A 19628-nucleotide genomic window follows, 5' to 3' on the forward strand; every position below is an offset into this window, starting at 1 on the left:
GTCTAGACAGTGTATCTAAACTTAAGACTATTAAAGTCGCATTAAATTAAACTCAGAAAGATACTTCAGAAATTTATTTGGGTTTGCCTAGATTCTGGTAGTGCTTTTCAGGATACCGGAAAACTGATTTTAGACAATAATAGGCCCAGAATGACTAAATGGGAGCAGATGGCTTCCACAAATGTAAGATATTATGCATCACGTGAATGAACTTTTTTTCAAAATTCCACAAAGCAATAATGTAGGAAGCTCTATGTGGACAGTTACCGTCATTCAATAGTTTGGTGGCAGAAATTCCTTATTCTTGTGCCTAGTATTCACAAAAAATCTATTATAGCAACACTATTTCAGGTTGTAGGTATGGAATTGGACCAAGTTAAAACAGAGGAATGAGAGGAGGTAAGGAACATGAGGTTGAGGTGATGTTCATTAAGAGACTGACAGAACAGGAAAACATAAGGTTGGAGTCCTTTATTTAGGAAGCAGGAAAAAATAAGAGCAAGTTAAGGATATGGAGGGCATGTCTCAGATAAAACAGACATAGAGCAGTGAGCAGGAATTAAGACTAGTCTTTTTTTCTCACCTAAGTAAAGATCAGGATTATTCTTCTCAGATCTCCAGTAGGTGTAAGGCTGCAGAGGTTCACAATTCTCTGGATGCAGCAGTTAAGCAACATTGGTAAAAAATGCAGGAGGAAGTCCAGTAAATAGCATGTATGGCATTGAAGAAGAAGAGGGAGAAGAATGTTCAATTTAAACATACCACTTACAGTCTCTAGCATTATGCCTAGTTTCAGATGGGTGAGGGGAAGAAAAGTTAAATACTGATTGTTTTACAAATTATGAATAGATAAGGCTAAGAAGTTAGGATGAATCCTGTGTTATGATAACATTACATACCTAAAGTACTGAAAGGATGAAAAATGTTCAAGATTTATTTTTGTACTTGTGAAGATGGTTAAGCTAGGCTTCAGTTTAACCTTTAGGCTTTACCAAGACCTGAAAAGAGCTACAATTAAGGCTGGTACTGGAAGGTAACAATGAGTTAAGATTTAGTTGCATTTTTAACAAGTGTCTCTAGTTTATGTGAAAGATAGGATTAGGTTGGAATAACAATGAGGTTTGGGGAAATCTATTTACATTTTTTTTAATCATGTAGATTTATTGAGATTAAAGCTAAGGCCAAATAGTCATATGTAGGCTGGGCTCTGATTAGGGCTAGGGCTAGAATTTGTATGTTAGGACATCAGGGGATGAATAGTGAAGTTTGTTGCTCTTTTCTGCAAACCCAGTAGAGCTTTGATGAAGTCCTTAGCAAAACTTACTGTATAACTTATCAATTTCTTTACAATTCAAAGTATCTGGAAGTCACCAAAGTAACAGCAGCAGTGTCCACAGAATTTACATGGGCAGGTTTGAGAATTAATATTGTAAGAGTCATCATAGTGTGTTTCAATGGCTAGCAATACTCAGGAAGCTTTTAAGACTGTGTCAAAGTAATGAGGAGAACATCTGAATGCAGTGAAGACCCAAGCAAACCTTTTACAGACGTTATTTTATGTTAGGCGTTAAAACAATCTAAATTTGGAGACGACCAAAAACTGAAGTCCCTCAAGTAAAGTGTTCCAACCTCTTGGCTATTTTACAAAAGATGGGGAGCACTTTAAAAATAATTATTAGGCACAAAATAGAATTAGACTTCTGGGTCAGATCTTCAGTTGATGTGGTTCTTAGAATTTTATACAATTGAACTGAGATTTTGATAATGCTCCTATCTTTTCTGCTTTCCTCATGGATCACATTATAGGTGTGACTTTGTGATTTTTTTTTTCTACAGGTATTATGTTTTCCATAGGAGTATTGAGAAATATTTAATACTGTGTGGTGGAAGAGAAAGCATTCATTTCCAGACCATTCTAAATTAACAATCTACTGCACAATTGCCTAACAATGGAAGAAAATGAACTCAGTGATGTCTAGCCAGTTTGTCCTTGTTCAGTATTTGTTGATTTCTAAAAGCTTCCCTCTGTTATATGTTCAACATATAAGTAGCAACAACACGGTAAATTCTATAGCAGGTCTAGCTGCTACATTTTTATTTATGTTGTTATTGATTATCAGTCTACTGTGATGAAGTTTTGTAGTGTCTTTCATTTTTTCTTTTGTCTCATATCACAGTGTTATCAATAAACTCCTGTCTCTGCAGAAAGCACACACTTATGCAACTCTTCAGTAAGATTTCTGTTTTATTTAAGTTCTTTTTTCTTTTCCTTCATGATTTCCCTTCAGTCATACTGGTTAAAGAAAGCAGCAATGAGAAGATGCGTATTCATCCCTCTACTAAGTGCAGAGGCAATTCTTTGTCGTTGTTTTAGTCAGAGAGATAGAATAAGGACAAACAGACATTGCTTCCTCAGGGTGCATGTCTCTTTTAGAAACGCAACTCATCAGAGCACAGCACATTCAACCATGCTAGCACTAAGACGTCCTTATGCAGGAAGCAGAAGGTATACGTACAGTTAGATAACGTAAAACTAGTATATGAGAGGTGGACACAACTTTACAGGATAGACATAAAAAAATGCTGATTGTTCAGGGTAGATAAAATAGCTAATGATTCTTTTTCCAGGAACAAATAAGAATCAAGAAAAGAACTGTGTTTCAGAGATGATTCTCTGTACTCTGTGGAGCTTGTCATCCAGACCACAGAACTCTCAGAGCTCACTAGAGATTCCTATTGTCTTGCAGCCAGGCTCTTTTCCAAAGTATTTTCTATGGTGCATGTCTAGATGTCCTAACTGAAGGAAATGAAGTTGCATACTTAGAGAAAAGGCCCAGAGGAACATGAGGCACCACAGTGTCTAATGCTTATAAAATAAAGGTGTGAAGGTGAAAATATATAAAACAAAACAAAACAAAAACTACAGCAAAGAAGTACTGAGATATTCTGGCTACATTAATGGGAAGTTCATATTTAGGGGTTGTATTAGAATAATCAGTCAAATTTTATTTTTTAACATGCCATCATTTTGATCAATGAATGGAAAAAAAGCCCCACAAACCTAAAATAATGTTGAGGAAAAAAGTTGTCATGATTTAATATCAGCCAAGTATTTGGCTTTATACACCATTTTACACACACACCTTTTTTATACACAATATCTTGAAGAACTATCTTGGGTCAAATTCTTCCTTTTGATAAATCAGATTTGTCATCAGCAGTATTATATGGGTTAGACATTTAGTAAATGACAGAGTTCGGGCTTTAAATATTAACTCAAGGCTCAGATCCTCTCAGTTACAAAATGCCTAACACAAATGACCTTGTGAACTTATTTCTTCTTTCGGATTTGTCACCTGTAACTAAAGTTCTTCTGAGATCATAGTATCATGCCAACAAAACTAATACTTTCACAAATATGTGCCATTTTGTTGTTTGTTCCTATTCCTTCAATGCTCTTATCTTCCCCATGGATTTTATTAAACTATATCCCTAATGTCTTTTCCCAAAGAACTCTAATCATCTCCAATTCTTGTCTGTCCTAATTCTTGTTTCCAGATTTCTGCTTCTTCCCTCCAAATCTTCTAATTTTTATTTTTTCTCAAGAAAGATCTCATTGTAACACTTTACCTTCAAATTTATAACATATCTGTCCTATCAGATTTTTCATGAGTGATTTCACTGTTTCCCAAATAACTCAACATTGCCTTCAAGCTAGTGATCCCTTCTGTCCATAAATTTAAAGCCTAGACTAGCCCACTAACCTAATTATCAGTTGTTTTGGGCAAAACAGCATACGTAAGCCCCAATGATAAGTTTTTTCTCATGTTTTTTATATTTTAAGAGAATAGCTCAAACTCAAGATTCAGGGTTTTTTGTTAAAAGAGGATCATTTTCCCTGGCTCAAAGATTTTCCCAGTTCTTACTCAGAGCATTATGAGGAAGTATGTAAAAACAGAGGTGTGGCTTCTGAAAGAGGAGGCCTCTAGTTTGCAAAAGAAACAGTCTTCTGACTCATGGTGGAAAAGAGAGACAAATACAGCAACACTGGGCTTCTGAGACTACTTCTTCCTGCTCTACTTTTTGCAGTTTAATTCTCCTGCATCCAGCTTAAATCTTAAAAAAGTAGGTAAGAGAAGTAAAGGGTTCTTCTAAAAATGAAATTTTGCATAGTCAGTATATCTCTACTACAGCTATATCTACGGCTTAAGTGAATCAATTATAGGGTAAAGACATTGTGATCCAATTGTATGTAAATAATTTGTACTTTATTCAGTTGAATGAGAAGTGCTACAGTTGTTACTCAGATATAAAACAAGATCTCGCGATGTCATGACATCAACCATAGGATCAAATTTACACTCCAAAGCATAAAGCTGGGGCAAGGTGGGGAGAGCAAATCACACAAGTACATCTACAGATGCAGGTATTCTTCAGAATCAAGGCCCTAGTGTGAGTGCAGTCACAAATTTTAGGTGTCAAATGGTTGTACTCATCAAACTGTGCTTAGTAAATGCCAATTAAAGCTTGGAAATGGTGAATCTCAAAAAAAATCTAAATACCTCTAATTTTTCCTTCCTTTAAATATGTAACTTAGATATATTTCTGATTGTATAGGAATTTCTTTGATACATTAATAACACTCAACTCTCATAAATCTTTATCAACAAATTAGAACATTAACATACATGAAGATAGTAATGCAACTCCTGATATACTGGTCTTCTCAACCTCACAGAAGAACAAGTTTGCTTTATATATGGGAAAATCAAGAAAAGACAAATAGGATTTTAACAACCTATACAATTACTATTAATCTCTTTTTATTCTAATGAGTATAGAATTTATTTATTAATTAATTTTTCTTTTTTTTTTTTGAAGTGGGTACTTTTTCCCCTTTGCACTACTTCCTTTGTTTCTACAGTGAAACTAGAAATCTAATTAGATATGGATTAAAGTTGAGATTTACATATAAATGGGTCAGGCTAAAATAATTGCATTTCAGATGAAGTTTACAAAGTACAACACAAAACTCTTTTGTAAATATTTACTTTTTATCTGAGCATGAGGGCAAGAAACAAATAACATGGAAAATATCTATCAGCTACTTCTGTGTAAAAAGAACAATACCTTCACTAAGTATGCAGTTACTAACATGGTACTACTAAGATGAAATAAAAATTAGATGACAGGAAATTAAATTAGATATTTGTTTCATTATTTGCCTATAGTGTAAGAATAATAACAATGTACTGATCTCTAATAGGTAAAAAAATGCTCTGGAACTCTTGTAGCCAATCTTTTAGGGATTTCACTTTAAAATAAACTTACATTAATTTTCACTATCTTAAAAGAATAAATAATATTTTATCTGAAATAAATGAAATTAAAAATCTCATGGGTCAAGACAAAGACAGGGAGATCATTTACCAATTACTGTCACAGGCAAAACAGACTCAGCTTGGGGAAAATTAATTTAAATTATTGCCAACTAAAATAGAGTAGGAAGGTAGGAAACAAAGACAAAATTAAATCAACACCTTCCCCTCACCACACCCCTTCTTCCCAATCTCAACTTCACTCCTTCATTCCCAACTCCTCCCCCACCCCTCCGAGTGGCACAGGGGAGGAAGGGGAATGGGGTTCACGGTCAATCCATAACAGTGCCTGTCTGCTGCTCCTTCCTCCTCACGTTTTCCCCCTGCTCCAGCGTGGGGTCTCCACATGACTGCAGTCCCTTCAGGAAACACTCATCTGCTCTGGTGTGGGGTCCTCCATGGTCTGCAGTGTGGACGTCTTGCTCCAGCACTGTTTTCTTCACAGACTGCAGGGGAATACCTGCTCCAGCACTGAGAGTACCTCCTCCCTTTCCTTATTCTCTGACCTTCATGTTCACAGGGCTGTTTCTCATGCTGGTTTTCCTCACTCCTCACTATTCTCTGGTGTTTTAAACACGTTTTCCCAGAGACACCACCAGCTTGGCTGAGGGGCTCAGCTGTGTACTGTGGTGGGTCTGCTGGAGCTCGCTGGAAATGGCTGGAACCATCTGTGTCCAGCATGGGGCAGCTCCTGGCCTTTCCTCACAGAGGTCACCACTTCAGCCCCCCGCAGCCAGCAGCTGGGTGCCTGCACACCATACAGTTCAATACATCAAACAATGCATGTTCCAACAATATCTGGGTTTTTTTTTCCTGAAATTTGAGCACTTTTATTCCTCTCCAGGAAATTATGCTGACACTGCTCTCCTTTCAAAAGGTAGAGAAAGTGAACTTATATGATTTTTACAACAGCCAAGCTTCAATATTAAGTAATTAAGCAAATAAAAATGATGACTAGGCAAGCAAAAATTCAAAGTGTTTTCCCACTTGAACATTTAGCTATGCAATCAGTCAAGGCTCAACCTTCCTTACTTGATACGTTTTACAATGTTTGAATAAAAGAGATCCTGTAGTCAGGACAAAGCATATACCACAGATTCACCATCAGTTTTACATTCATTTTCATGATGGCACAACTGAGCCCCTGACTTCGAAAGATAAGTGTATTTGCACTGCCTGGAGTCTGATGAAATCACTATGAAACATTTTATACAGATAAGCAGATGTTCTTCAAGTGTGTTTTGTAAATCTACTTCAAAATTAAGTAAAAACTGAAAATGAAACACAGCAGGATATATTTCCTGTAGGATCAGATAAGTTATTTCATATTATTTTATGGCACAACTAGTGTATAATCTAAGAAATAGCTAAGGAGAAAAATATATACAGTAAACTTTAAATTTTACACTGGCAATTCCTAACATGAACTACTGATTCCTCAACTTTCACACTGAGATTAATAACTTTATTTTTACAGAATTATATTATTATATTATAGGATATAACTGTATAGTGTAACATATTGTACAAAAAACAATGGCATATGTGGTCCTGCAGTGCTGTGAGAAAAGCTGATAATAGCATCACAAAAGCTTCTTTTTTTTTTCAGTTTTGGCAATTATACATATTATGGTGTCCCAGCTAGCCAAAGGGGAGAAAGACCCAGAGCTTTCAGCAAGCTATGCAAAAGGTGCATACCTCTAGTCTGACATGTGGCTTGTGATTTGAGTAATCTGTTCTTAAATTGCAATTATAATTATACTGGATGAGCACAATGTCAATCCAAAGATGGACAGATGGGTTTTAGCTGGCCTGCTTCTAGGGAATAAAGTAGGATAATTGCTAGTGTTATCAAATATTGACCTGATTGAGAGATGTTTTGTTGTTTTTTTTTAACATCTGAGAACAGAAATCTACAAAATCTGATAAACCGCATTAACTCTTACTGTTAGTTTCATATGTAAAGAACTACATACTATATACCCACAACGTTAAAGAATAGTTACATCAAGTACTATAAGATTTCTCTAGATATAGCAATTTATCAAATTTCAAGGACACTGATGGATTCAGTATAGGCTTAATACCTTTGAATTATCTCTCTGCGTCCCTGCTGTTAAAGGTGATGATCTTCCACAAAGAGTATCTTTCTCAATAATCAGACATTTAGTACAGCTGATGTACAAATGATTTTTTTTTTTTTTTCAGAGGGAAAGCCTTTATAGCACTTTATCATCAGTTTGTACCAGAACAGTATCAGTATCCGTTTGAACAAGCAAATAGCTGTCCCCTAAATAACTATTACATCAAAAAAGAAAAGAAATCTGTGCCTTCTATTCCTCCTGAGTCCAAATATAATGGAAATATGTTAAAATTTCCAGGCTAAAGAGTAAGAGTAAAGAAAAATGAAACTAAGGTTAACTCTGTGTATGCATTGTAATGTGATGTTTGGTTATGAGATTCTATCCTTTCTTGTTTGCTTATCAATAAATTAGTTATTTTAGTCTCATCAGCATGCAACTATATTATTTCCTGGATTAAAATATCAATCATATTTCTGAAGAAAGACTTGTTATTTAAATCTTTTCTTTTTCTTGTCCTTTAATTGATTACCTATAGGTACATAGATAGTTGAAGTAAATCAGTAATTGGGTAATACTAGGGGTAATCAGGGTCTTATGAATTCCCTGGTCAACAGTTTCCATTACTTAAAGCTTTTCTGGATGTTGCTAAGCCTCAAGAACACTGAACTTCAACATGTTAGTGTCTGAGAAACAGGTTGAGATCTTTTGTTTACATCTGCTGTAAATTTATTATGGTTAGATCTTCACTTCTGAGTGAAGCTGTGCTCACAGGAGCTGGTCTCCGGGTGAACACTGTCACAATACTGTTGATTGTGTTTGGGGTGAAACACAATCACCCTACTTACCCTTGTTTTATTTGGGTCTCTCACATGAAGTCAGGGAAAATGTTTCAGAGTTCTCAAATGAATCTCCTTATTCCAAAGAAGGGGACTCTGTAATGTGGTAATCACACAGCACATACAGCTTCCAGTGTTGATGTAGTTTAGGATTATTATCTGCAGTAACATTTTTTCTTATCTACCTAAATCTAAAACTGCAACTGAATAATTAAAATGAGAAGGTTGTTCACTAAGAAAATAATTTCATGTGTGTAATATTTTCCAATGAGTTCTTCAAATCAGAGTACAAATAGGCATTTACTATGTTCTTTTGTGCCCTATAGTTCATGGCCAGATATTAAATATTGTATTTTCTTGGATTTATTAGTCATATTTTGTCGTAAGTATTGATTATTATATAATTGAAAAGTCAGGTACAGTGGAGATACTTGGTTAAATTTACAATTACAAATATATGAAATAATCCAGTTTGGGCATTTGGGATTGTTCTTCTAGCAAGGATAAAGAAAACGTGATGAAAGTGTATATATTATGTTAGCTATGTCTTAACTTCATAGGAATGAAAATTAGCCTATTTTTCTTCTGTTTCTAAGAAACGTACATTTTCTTTGATAGATCATGATCTATGATCCAGGGTCAAATATTTATCCTACTATTCAAGTAATTGCCTTGACATTATTAATTTAAAAGACATCTTGATAGGGATGCAAGATGCAAAAGTGTTCTCTGTCCAAAATCGCTCATTTTCCAAATATATCTTTCTACTTCAGATTCTTCTACCATGACACACTGAAACATATTGGTGAATCAAGGTTGTCGTAACACTGATGAATTTCCCCTTCCATAAGCCAATTTCTTCAGATGATGTCCCATCTTTCCCTTCTAGTATGAGTTCAACATTCACACTAGAAGTCAAACTCAGAAAAAAGCCTAAAACTAAAAACCCCAACACAAGATACTTTAATAAACACTAGGTTAAGCTTGACTATAGTGTTTCACACATTTATTCTCATGCATGCAGCAGTCAAATATCCAGCCAAAGCCAAGTGTTTATCATACATGTGTTAAATGAAGATTTAAGTGAACCTTAAAAAGGATGTGAATTAACTTATTTTCTCACACATCCTCTGACCTCTAATTTATTTTCAGACATCTTTACGCTTGTTATAAACAGATAATAAGGAGTTTCAGTGAAAAGTTTTGAGTGGTAGTTATTTGATTTGATTTTTAATGTTGATACCTTATACTATTAGTTCCAAACTTGGCTTTAAACTCTTTGACATCATCTATACCACATAAGTGACAGTATTCCTTTGCCTGTTTGGTTTTTAGAAGGAATCTAACCAAAACTTTTTCTTTTTTCAGATAAACTTAAATTTCAAACAACAATTTAAAGTAGGGGAAAACAAATTGCATTTCTTTTAGATGAGAATAATCTGAAAGATTTGTTTCAAGAACTTTCACTGGGGCTATAACACAATCCTAAGTAAAGTCTCCAAAATGTATGCATCATAGATGTCAGATCCTTATAACCTTTTGCTCTATAGATCTCCACCTATTTTATTGTGCTACTTGCCAAAGTGGACACAGCCACAGCCAGAATATCTGCTTATATTGTACATCCTACTGTAGAGGGTCTTAATTTTTCTCATCAAATGCAATGGGTGATTTGAATTGCTGGCTTGTGGTGAAAACACATTTTAAAATCCTCTTTCTTAGATATGGGGGCACTGTTTTAGATATGGATAGACAAAAGGAACTCCAGTGTCAATGGCTATAAAGCAATAAAGTAGATAAAAGTTGTTTCAGTGTTTCCATTATACCAGGTTACATTTGAGGATTTATAGCTCTGAGCAGATAATTCTCCTTGGATTCCTATTTGTCTGGCTGCACACATCTTTGTGTGAGTAAGCTAAACCACAGAGACTTTCGCTGTCCATATGAACTAGATTAAGAAACAATACTGACAATCTGAGAACAGGCTGGGAAAAGAAAATGAATCAATGAATCTCTCAAGAGGCCAAGCAGGTTATAATACCAACCACTATGAGCAGTACGAGTTCACTCTAGTAGATAGAATACCAGTGGAGAATCATGATGTGAGTTTCACATACCAAATTAATAGCTAAAAGACACACAATGCTATTGGCTAGGAAGCAAAATTTACAACATTTAAGAACACTTGGAATTCATACACTCCAACACATTAAAAAAAAAATGGTGAGAATTATTTTCTGGATGACAAGAACATTTTTTTTATTTTTTCTGTGGAATTTTTTGTTTTCCTGTGGTTTTTTTGACTGAAATTAAGTTGAGATGAGTAAGAAACTGAATCATTTCAACCGAATCTGGTCATTAATCTGCTTGCAGAAACTATTAAGATACAGAAGATAAGAATAAAATAATAATAAACCAGATCAGCACCTGTGTTACCACAGTACCTGAACAATTTGCAGAAAGCTGAACCAGAAAGTATTATCTACTTAAAAATAATATATTATCGATTATATAAGTAGTATCAATTTTAGCCATCAAAATAAATCAATATTAATAGTCACAGGATTATAGAAATTAGGACCTCCAAAGGTCCCTTCCATTCAACTTTCTATTTAAACACAACTGTGACTGGGACTAAATTAGTTAAGCCATGCCTTTAACTAACCAAATCTTGAAAAAAACACAAAGAATGCAGACTACACCACCACTATCATCACAGAAGGCCTCAAGATGGTCAAATATGGTAGACTTTTTGTACATCCATGCTGACTGTTCCTAACTAACTTCTTTACAATGCTTGCAATTCCTGTAACTAACATTCTTCATTATCCAGACTCTTCTGCTGTATTTGACTTGTTCCTGTATCTGATACCTTCTTTTTGCATTTTTGTTAAACAAGCAAACAAACAAACAAACAAACAAAAACAAGCTGGAGCTGTCAACTACATTGTATACTTTTCTGATTATTTTAATTACAAAAAGGGACAGTTATAAAATAGGAATGATTATCCTGATTATGTTACTTTTCTGTATCGTGTATATTCCTGCTTAGCTTTGGTGAAATTATATTTTGTATGGGCACATTGATATGCCCAGAATTTTATATCTTTATCAGTTTGGAAGATTTATTTCTTATAAAGGGAAAATAGTCTTCCATTTTTTATTGTTAACATCATTTTTTTCCTTCACTTACACATGCCATAACGCTTGGTCAAAACCTCTTATACCACGCTAAACAACTTTTACCTTAAAAATAAATGCTAAGTATAATTTGACACTTTTTACATTTAAAGAAAAATTACTTGTGAATCTGCTACATACGCTTTGAATTCCTTTTTCTCAAGTGTTACTAAAATGGTAGGTTACTAAATAAAAATTGCATTTATCTTCTGATGAAATAGTATTACAATAGGGCATAGTAGAAAAATATTCTTCGATTTATAAAATGTCATTCTAGAAGAAGAGTAAAAAACACATCATCCTGCTTATTAACATATATGCTCTTGCCAAAAAATATAGCATGGGCAGAAGAAGAACAAATTATCTCTGCTATGAATCTCTTAAACTTAGATATGTAATGTTTTCCAGGTTATCATATATAAAAAAATCCTGGAATTCTGCAGTTTTGTGAAAGAATAGAAAATATATAAACCCCAAATAAACCTAGAAATTTGAATTAGTAATGATTCAACAATGCATAAGCTACAAACCAGAAGTCTAAGAGGAGCTTGACTTATGATTTTGATTACTCTGTTGTGGTTTAACCCAGCAGGCAGCTAAACACCACACAGCCGTTTGCTCATTCTGCCCCACCCCCTGCACTGGGGTGGGGGAGAGAATCAGGAAACAAAAAAGTAAAATTCATGGGTTGAGATAAAGACAGTTTAATAGGACAGAAAAGGAAGGGGAAATAATAATAGTAGTAGTAGTAATAATAATAATAATAATAAAAATAAAAGACTATACAAAATAAGTGATGCACAATGCAATTGCTCACCACCCGCTGACAGATGCCCAGCCAGTCCCCGAGCTGCAGTCACTGCACCCCCCCCGGCCAACTCCCCCCAGTTTATATACTGAGCATGACGTCACATGGTATGGAATATCCCTTTGGCCAGTTTGGGTCAGCTGTCCTGGCTGTGCCCCCTCCCAGCTTCTCGCTGGCAGGGCATGAGAAGCTGAAAAGTCCTTGACTAGTGTAAGCACTACTTAGCAACAACTAAAACATCGGTGTGTTATCAACATTGTTCTCACCCTAAATCCAAAACACAGCACTGTACCAGCTACTAGGAAGACAATTAACTCTGTCCCAGCCGAAACCAGGACACATGGCTGTTATGTTGTTGATCACATCCATTGGGATTTGACGATGTCCATCTTGCCATTTTATTCCCAAAAATTGGATCTGCTGTGCAGGTCCCTTGACCTCACTTTGTTTTATGGCAAAACCAGCCTTCAGAAGGATTTGGACTATTTTCTTCCCTTTTACAAAAACAACTTCTGCTGTGTTGCCCCACACAATGATGTCATTGATGTATTGCAGGTGTTCCAGAGCTTCACCCTGTTCCAGTGCAGTCTGGATCAGTCCATGGCAAATGGTAGGGCTGTGTTTCCACCCCAGAGCACTCAGTTCCCAGTGTACTGGACACCCCTCCAAGTTAAAGCAAACTGTGGCCTGCACTCCGCTGCCAAAGGGACTGAGAAGAATGCATTAGCAATATCAGTTGTGGCATACCACTTGGCTGCCTTTAACTCCAGTTCATATTGAAGTTCTAGCATGTCTGGCACAGCAGCACTCAGCGGTGGCGTGACTTCATTTAGGCCACGATAGTCTACTGTTAGTCTCCACTCTCCATTAGACTTCCGCACTGGCCATATGGGACTGTTAAAGGGTGAGTGAGTCTTGCTGATCACTCCTTGGCTCTCCAGTCGATGAATCAGCTCATGAATGGGAATCAGGGAGGTTGGTGCAATATTGCCACTGGTGCACTGCTGTGGTGGCGATTGGCACCTGTTGTTCTTTGACCTTCAGCAACCCCACAACAGAAGGGTTCTCTGAGAGACCGGGCAGGGCGGGCAGCTGTTTAATTTCTTCCGTCTCCAAGGCAGCTATACCAAAAGCCCACTGGTACCCTTTTGAGTCCTTGAAACACCCTCTCTACCCTCTCCTGAGGTAGCCTATGCCAAGGATGCACGGACCTCTGGGCCAGTCACAATGGGGTGCTTCTGCCACTCATTCCCAGTTAGCTTCACTTCAGCCTCCAATACAGTTAGCTGTTGGGATGCCCCCGTCCCTCCAGAAATACAGATGGGTTCTGCCCCTTTCTAGCTTGATGGCATTAAGGTACACTGTGCACCGGTGTCTACCAGAGCCTTATACTTCTGTGGGTCTGATGTGCCAGGACACCGAATCCACACAGTCCAGTAAACCCGGTTGTCCCTTTCCTCCCCCTGGCTGGAGGCAGGGCCCCCCTAGTCCTCATCATAGTATCTGTTACTCACTTCTTGTAAATGCGAATTAAAAGTCCCTTCATTAAGATCAGGAGTAAGATCAGCCCTTCTACTCTGCCTGGGGAACTGCTCACTGGAAACTGGAGCAGCAATTTTCCTGGAAGAACCCCCTTTTTGTGATTGTTTTTCCTTGCAACTTACATACCCGTGTCTCTAGGGTCGAGGTAGATTTTCCATCCCACTTCCTCATGTCCTCTCCGTGGTCATGCAGGTAAAACCACAGGGTTGGCCATGATGGTGTGTATCCACTATATCCTCTCTCTTGAGCAGAGGAACGCTTACTCCTAATGGCTGAGATACTGGTCCATACAGGGGGGGAGTAAGACATCATAGAATCATAGAATCATAGAATCATTGAGGTTGGAAAAGACCTCTAAGATCATCGAGTCCAACCATCGACCCAACACCACCATGTCCACTAAACCATGTCCCTAAGTGCCTCATCTACTTGTCTTTTAAATACCTCCAGGGATGGGGACTCCACCACTTCCCTGGGCAGCCTGTTCCAATGTTTAACCAGTAATATCCTCTTCAAGTTGCTGGACCTCCCAGGACAGTTTCTCCACAGCTGAGATGCAGGCCCGTAGGGAGGAAGAGAGACTTTCTTCATATTGCTGGAGTTGGCCAGCCAATTCATCCACCATTGTTCCTCTCCATCTTTCCAGGTCATTACTGCCAATGAGTCGGCATATGACGATGATGCGCTCTGTACAAACTTCCGCCACATGGGTCGTGTGCACTTGACTTTGTCTGGATCTTTGGATAACTGCTCATTGTTCACATCATCATAAATGACCACCAGCATGGGTAATTCCCTCAGGTACTGGATACCTCTCTCCATGGTGGTCCACTTGCCTGGGTGACATATAACATCTTCCTCGAAGGGATACCTTTCCTTCATGCCTGAACAGGAGTCGCCTCCAGAGGCTGAGGGCTTGTGTCCCTTTTCCAATCGCTTTGTCACTAGCCCCTTCCCTAGAAAGGGGTCCCAGCTGCTTGGCTTCCCTACCCTCCAATTCTGGGCTACTGGCCCTGTTATCCCAGCATTGGAGCAGCCAGTTGAGACAACATACTCACCTGGACGATGACTGAAATCTTTTCGCGTACCTTGCAGCTCACTCAGGGATAGGGATCGGGTGGTTACCATCTCATTTATGGGTTCTGCCTCTTCCTCCTCCTTTTCTCGTGATGGCCCTGGTTCATCTTCATCCCTTACTAAACCAGTGGATTTTCTTGTGTATAGGGGTGACTGACACCAGCATGGGTTGATTCTCTGGTTCAGCCGCAGTGCCTGTTGCCAGGTTTTGAGTAGCTGCAGTGCTTGTCATGGGGGCTGGAGTAGTTGCGGTGCCTGTTGCCGAGGTTGGAGTAGCCACAGTGCCTGTTGCGGGGCTTGGAGTAGCCGCAGTGCCTGTCACTGAGGTTTGAGTAGTCACAGTGCCTGTTGCCGGGGTTTGAATAGCCACAGTGCCTGTCACGACAACTGGAGTAGCCACAGTGCCTGTTGCCGGTGTTGATCTCTGGGTGGTATTCTTAAATAATTGTTTAACCTTAAACAAGACCTGAACCACATTCAGGAGACATAGCAATAAGACCATGTTGGTTTGAAGATCCCAAGGATATTCAAAATTCTCAAGAGCTGTTGTAACTAGCGTGAAGGAGAAAAGGAAAGTGAAGGAGTGGGGGAAAGTGTTCCCCCCATCTCTCCCATAGATTAGTTCCCTGAGGAGAAAAGATAAATGGTGTAATTATTAATAGTTTCTGAAAAGTGGCTCCCGAGGTATGGAGATGACGGCAATGTTGAGTAGAATTCCAGAAGTACAAGTACAAAAATTAGTCTCATGACCAAAAATTTTATCACATCATAAACCAATAGTGCTACACAGTGCAGCAAAATGATATCCTTGATCCAGTTCCCAGAGGTGATAGGCAGCACAACAGGGTACATATACAGCAAGTAAGGTGTTACATAACACGACTTTGAGAGCAAGCATGACAACTTTGAGAGCAAATTAATCAACATTGTGACCAGTGACTGTTAAACCAATATGATGAATGTTTATAACAAATTTTCCTTGACACGCTCTGGTCAGATCTGTCATTATTTCAACCCTCTGTGCCCCACCTTGTGCACCAAAAAGGACTGTTGTGGTTTAACCTGGCAGGCAACTAAAAACCACACAGTCATTTGCTGACTCCCCACCCTCCCTAGTAGGATCGGGGAGAGAATTGGGGGGGGGGGGGGGGGGGGAATAATTACAAGTATAAAAATAAAATCCATAGAAGCATACAAAGTGGGAGTAAATACTCTGACTTACTCACCAATTCTAAGATTATAAAATTACTTCTTTTTTTCTTTTTTTTTTCCTCAAGGCTGAGTTGATGGTAAAAGAGAGTAACTTTCAAGAGATTCAAAAACTAAACAGACAAAATTGTAGATATGTAGGACCATGTGAATATTAATAGATTTACCGGAATGTTACAACTTTGGAGATACAAAGATGCAGAAAAAGCATCTAAACAGCATTAATCTGAGTATTTTGTTTTAATAATGAGTAAATGTTTTAGGGTTTTGGTTTGGTTTGGGTTTTTTTGTTCGTAGTAGGGACTAATGTGTGTAATTAAGAGTTTATTAGGTAATAGTGAATCAACTGCCAAAGTGAAGCATGCTAAATGTGGTAAAATTTAGTGGATAAAACTGAAGCTAACATCTCTCACAGAAAATCCTTCTGGAATTATACCTTATGGAGAGATAATAGAGAAAACTAAAAGCCTTTGCTACAAAATACCACAAATAGGAGCAGAATTAGATTGCAGAAGTAGCTGAGGATGCTTTGAGTATACATCTTATTTGTTAAGTAAATAAAAATATACTTAAAAAAAACCCAAAACTTATGCACTAGAGGAAGAAATCGGGAGGCTTCTTGAACACTCAGGTCTGTCAGGTCAGACTCACTCTGTAAAAGTATGTCCTCTAATTACATCTTGCCAGCAACTGGAGGATGAGTACAGTTCCTTTCTTTTGAAGGAGAAGTGAGCTGACCTAATATTTGTGGTTCCATGATGGAATTTGGTAAATAAAGAATCTGTAAACTACATCAAGGAATTCTACAAGCTGATTACAAAAATAAAATATTTCAGTGAGGTCTGTGATTTAAATTACATTTGGTGATAACTCAATGGGGAATTTATGACAGCAGTGACTATGTGAACTTACATAGATGTACACTGCTATATAATGACATTCCATGTGAACACATGTAAACAAGCCATATGTTTATCTACACAAGTCTTGTGCTTGATTGTCACTGACTTACCTTCTTATTAAACTCTATTCTGAACTGTTTCTGAGGCTAAGGGTGACCTCTATTCTAGGTGTGTGTGGCACTGGTGAACTTCAAGCTGAAACAGCTTGAGAATAGGGTAAGAGGTCTAGAAACCAGCTACCAGAGGCACCACAGGTCTGGAGGCCAGATATTGCAGAGCCCAGAGCCAAGAATCAGCTACTAGAGTGACCAATACGCTTGGACCAGCTCCTGGAGACATACATTTGTGTTTGTGTATTGGAGTGATGTGAGATCTGCTAGCAAGCTTTGAGCCTGATTAGCCAGCAAGGAAGCACAGGGATCGGCCATTTGCATTGCCCATGTTTGTGTGAGTGCCATTTGTGCGTAGGGGGTGCCTGCAAAGGCACCATTCTTGTGTTTGTGTTGTAATGCTGGTGGTTGGCAGTGTGTACACAGTGCATGTGTTTTGGGGATACAGGCTCCACCTCATTATTGACTAAACATGGTGTCCTGGCTCTAGCAGACCCTTAGACCCTGAAGCCCACCAAATTCAGCTTCCCTTTAACAACTACATGTAAAATATTTCTCAGTTTGTTAATTTATTGATAATGTTTTTAATAAATTATTATTATGGAAAGTTCTGTGCAACTCCTTTCTAATTGTTTTAAAACAAAAGGCTCTGATGTTATTACAGTCACTCCACTGAAGACTAGATGAACTTCAACAGTTCTGAGAAACATCTTGTTCTCAGACCTGTCAGCTACATAACTTCGCTTTATATAAATGCAGACAAATAAACAAATAAAAGTTGTTTGGTTTTTGGTCCTGCATTTTTTGGACCTGCATTGGTCCTGAGGCCCCATCCCTGCCACGCAACAGCATCCCATGGAGCCACAGGCACCCGGAACATCCCCAAAGCGTCTCTGGGCACCTGCCACCACTGGGGGACCCAAGCATCTCTGCCCCCAGCCCTGAGTGCAGTACCATGCCCTGCCCTGAGGGGCTCAGCTCTCTCTCTGGGTTATAAACCCCCTGGCCATCTGCCCTGTTCCCCATCCAGCCCAGCCTTCCCCTTACATGCTGCACTCACCAATCACCCAAGTCAAACAGCAGTGGGGTTGCCTGGTGATGTCCCTGGGGACAGCTCCCATTGCGCTGTCACAGCCACTGGAACAGCATCACCCAGCCAGCAAGCCCCAGCCTTCGTCCCCACCATCCGGCTCAGTGGGTCCTGGGCATCACACCAAGTACAAACCCTCCCAGCAGGAGTGAGCTCCCAGGGTCTCTCTTGGCAAAGCAGGCAGATACCCTCCAAATTCATAACTGAAATGAAAACAGGGACTGTAGGTGGATGTCCCTGACTTACGTAGAGAGGTGCAAAATTTTCTGGGCCAGGTGGTCTGACTTTGAGTTGTCTTGAAAAGAACAGCTATGAGCCTTTAGGCAGAGACAAAACAGAGCAAATTGTGCCCCTGCATCCGTGAGGGGTTTGCTCCTTTTGACCGTCGCAAGCCTCCTCCTTCCCTCTTCTCTTAGATTCCTTCTGCCGGGGTAGGACTTAGCCCTGCAAACCCTGACAATCAAGCCAAATGCAAATCATGTCCCTGCTGGAAGTGGAAAAGATCCTGTGGCTCCTGTCTCTTTCTACCAACTCACCCCCTGCAAGGGGGCTGGAGAGGCCTTCTTGGGGCCCATACCTCTCTGCTCCCCTAAGGTTCTCTGGTTCAGGAGACCCCCCTGTGCACCACGCTAGTGTGCTCCACTGTGGATTGTGCCTCACAGAAAAGTGGCATGTACAGCATGAGTGCATGCCTTGAGACTGAGACACCTCAAAAGTTTTCTTTAGCCATGCTGCCTATGTGCCAACACTGACACGGGTGCCATATTTCTGTCAGTCCAGCATGTGCAGAACGGTACATCCGATGCTCCTCCTGTCCAAAACCTTCTGGAGGCAAAAGGAGGGGATGTCAGTAAGTGGGAGCATGCCCTGAAGTCCCTTTCTGTGCTAAGTCTTTCTTGTTGAGGTGGAGGAGAGCAGAGGTCCCAAGTGGAGGGAACATATCTTTGCTCTATCTGCCTGTGACTGTAGGCAGGCTACCCAAAGGAATTCAAGGTGTGCATGTGTGAGAGAAGGTGATGTGGCCCGTGGCTTACTCCTGCTCTGCCATCCTCTGAGATGGATTGGCTCCCTTGGTGCTGGCTTTTGTGTTTGCAGACATGATGGTGCTCTTGGTGCCTTCGTGACACTGATGGGGGGTAATGGTGTCTATCCCTATGGCAGGACGGGGCCTCTCCATGGCACGGTCTCTGTTCTTCTTGTGCTGGTGAGAGATCAGTGTTTCAAAAGAGACATTTCTGAAGGGTGATGAAGGGGTGCAGGATGAGGGGAGGTGCCTGGTGCTGCGGGACACTCCTCCCTCCTGTGCCTGTCATAGCTGTGCCTCTCAAGCTGCTGCTCTGCATTGGCTCATGCCCAAGCCTCCCACTGCTGCAGCAACCAGAGCATCCAGAGCCCACTCTGCACTCATGGTG

The sequence above is a fragment of the Aptenodytes patagonicus genome, chromosome 4 (genome assembly GCF_965638725.1).
Source record: "Aptenodytes patagonicus chromosome 4, bAptPat1.pri.cur, whole genome shotgun sequence".
Taxonomy (NCBI): Eukaryota; Metazoa; Chordata; class Aves; order Sphenisciformes; family Spheniscidae; genus Aptenodytes; species Aptenodytes patagonicus.